A 3,395-nucleotide genomic window follows, 5' to 3' on the forward strand; every position below is an offset into this window, starting at 1 on the left:
ATTGTCCGTAACTGGGGACACAGCTAATCGATTAGGTTTTAACCCTCTGCAGAGGTTTGTACACTTTACCCGCAAGATTCGATCCCTCTTTTGCGTTCTCGCACTTCAGGGTGTTTGAGAACAAGATGACCGAAACATGGTCTTCCGAAGAGTTCCTCTGACCACCGTCTGGTGCTCATCCAATCCTACCATAGTTCTACATCTTCTAGCACCGTCCCAGCCAGAGTCACCACTAAGGTCAACCAAGCCAGAGCCCATAGTGACTTGCGGTTGCACAAGTAAGCTTCCAGGCATGAAGTATTCTTCCATCTCTTTGAGCCTGGGTGAAGCTTTCCGCAAGATGTCATGGCGCTTCTCCATGCATCCCGGCCAACCACTGGTTTCTCAAGGGTGCCCGTCAACCGTCCCTCACCCAGTAGTGTGCATTGAATTCTTGTCTCGAGTCTCGAAATCTTGAGGAGTCTTGAAGATGCAGTCCTTGCCGGTGCCATCATGAAGTTTTCGCCATTGACGTAGACACTAGTAGAAAAAGGGTCAAACGTGAAGCACATTAGTGCTGGTTTGAATTTGAGCCGGCACTAATGGTACCATTAGTGCTGGTTCGAACGACTATGCATTAATGCCGGTTCATGTTGAACCTTTAGTACCGGTTCGTGGCACGAACCGGTACTAAAGGGGTGATGGCAGGCTGGGGCCCCACGATCACCTTTAGTACCGGTTCGTGGCACAAATCGGTACTAAAGGGCTAACCTTTAGTACTGGTTTGTGCCACGAACCGGTACTAAAGGGGTCTGACCTATAGTACCGGTTTGTGACACAAACCGGCACTATAGGGAAATTTTCAAACTCTACCCCCCCCCCCCCGTGTGTCGCCATTTCAGTTCTGAAAAAATCAAAAGAAAATGATAATAACTTCAAAAAATAAAATCCTTCGAGAGGTAGTTATATTACTACATCTACTAGTTAGGAAAATTTGAAAACTTAAATTTGGACATGTTTTGCAAAAAGTGTAGGGAAAATGTAAAACGGCTATAACTTTTGCATACGATGTCGGGAAAAATGTATAATATATCAAAAAAATCAGCATGAAAATCCGCATCCGATGGAGACCGCCTACGGCCTGTTTGCAATTTTTTAGAATCCTCAAATTCCAAAAGGAAAAAAAGATATGGTCAAATTTAAGTTTTTTTAATTTTTTTTTGTTAAATCTGGTCAAACTACTTATTCAAGAAGTATTAATGTTACTACATAATTATTCAAGAATATTAGTGTTACTAAATAATTATTTCAATTTTTTGAATTTTGGTCAAATCTGGTCAAACTGTGGTCAAACTATGGTCAAACTTTGGTCAAACTATGGTCAAACTTATTCAAGAAATATTAGTGTTACTAAATAATTACTGTTTTTTAGAATAATAGTTTCAAACTCAAATAGTGAAATGTGTGACTTCATGCTCAAGCTAAACTCCTGAGGGTTAATAGGATTGGCATCTTACTATTGTCAGGAAAACAACAAGTGCAGACTTGGAAACGAAGGAGAATAGAACCCGAAAGTTAAGCGTGCTCGGGCTGGAGTAGTGAGAGGGATGGGTGACCGGTCGGGAAGTTAGATGATTTGGAATGAGTGATCCACACTTGAGCAGTTAAGAGAGGTGATTAGAGACTAAATCACCAAATAATTCATAAAAATTAAAAATCAAAAAAAAATTCCAAAATTTTCAAAAAAAAAATCAAAAAAACCTTTAGTACCGGTTGGTAAGTCCCCCATACCAGGGCACGAGCTCACGCCACGTGGTGGCACTTTAGCGCCGGTTCATGCCGAACCGGTACTAAAGGGGGGGGGGGCTTTAGTGCCCACCAATTAGTGCCGGTTATTGAACCGGCACTAAAGTCCCTTACGAACCGGTTTTAAAGCTCCGTTTTCTACTAGTGAGAGTCCTCCTTCTTCACACCACTCTCATGCACTCGTACCAAGCCCCGTCTACTATAGCATAGCATTAAAACTAGGTAACGTCCCGGGTTTGGTAACAGGGAGATGGGTTTCTACCTCATGCATTCTACTCAACTACAAGATTCAATAACACTACTGGAGGGATTGTTGTAAGGGTGCTACTACATGCAAATAAACATAGGTATGGAAAACATGGTCAAAGTGAACTTGCCTGGCCAGTTGGTGAAGATATTATCGCTCTTAAAAACTTGATAAACTAGTCGTCACTCTCCGATGAAATCTATACAAGCAAGCATAGTATTCACATAAGCAATCATTCTAGAACTCAATCATAACAATCAAAATAACAATGAAATTGAATTAGGATCGAAGGTAAAAACCAAATAAAACTCCAAATCACTCAAATAAACTTATAGGGCTAATCTACACCACAACAACTCTACCTAACCACAAGTAAGAATCCTAAAACAAAAATACTTAACACAAGGTAGAAATAATTATTCGCTAAGTAACATAAAGTATTTTTCCTATAATAAAATTCTAACAGTACCTAGAACCTCTAACACTATTCCTATTGCTAGCAACTAGTCATACAACAAACAACACCTAGAACCTCAAGAATACTAAGTCTAATAAATCCTAGAAATCACCTACTGTTAAACAATAGAATATATGACACACTGGCGAAAACTAGCAAAAGAAACTAATTAATAATAATTAAACTACAAACATTACTAAAAATAGAGTATAGTACTGTTTACAATAAAAAGCTAATCTAACTAACTCACTAACATGCAAACTAAACACTACTGCGTAGCTAGTCTAATAAGTAACCAGTAGCAAAAAGAATCGGTCAAAAATAATATTCCTAACTCAAAATAGCTCAAATCTAGTGATTTGAGAAAATTCATACAAACACAAATTTAAACTGCTCAAATATGAAATACAATTGAACTAACATACACTTCATAAAATTTGTGATCCAAGGCAGTTGGAATCACTCAAAAATACCTCGTAGATAATTAACTGCGGATTTTACAAGATTGATACTATTCTGTTTTAAAAACAGAAACGAAATTACATAAAAAAACAAAAACAGGCGCTCTTGGGCCTAAGGGTTGTGCGATCTGAAGTTATACTGCGCTCAGGCGCTAACTATTCAAACCGCGTAAAGTGTATAATTACAAAAACCGGTGAGCCGGTTTAGATCTAAACCAAAAAAATAACCCTGCACTAAAACCGATCTAATGAAAAATAAAACCGACCTGCTAAGCAGATCCAATCTAACGTAACGGTTCGATGTAAGAAAAAAAACACCAACGAACAGAGGAAGAGGTTCGTGCTTACATAGAGGAACTCGTGTAGGCAGGGAAGTGGAGGTCGGCGGGGCGACGGCTCCGGTGACCGGAGGCGGAGGCGGTGATGTCCAGGAGATGCGGTGTGG

The sequence above is a fragment of the Triticum aestivum genome, chromosome 5A (assembly GCF_018294505.1).
Source record: "Triticum aestivum cultivar Chinese Spring chromosome 5A, IWGSC CS RefSeq v2.1, whole genome shotgun sequence".
In the NCBI taxonomy this organism is placed as follows: Eukaryota; Viridiplantae; Streptophyta; class Magnoliopsida; order Poales; family Poaceae; genus Triticum; species Triticum aestivum.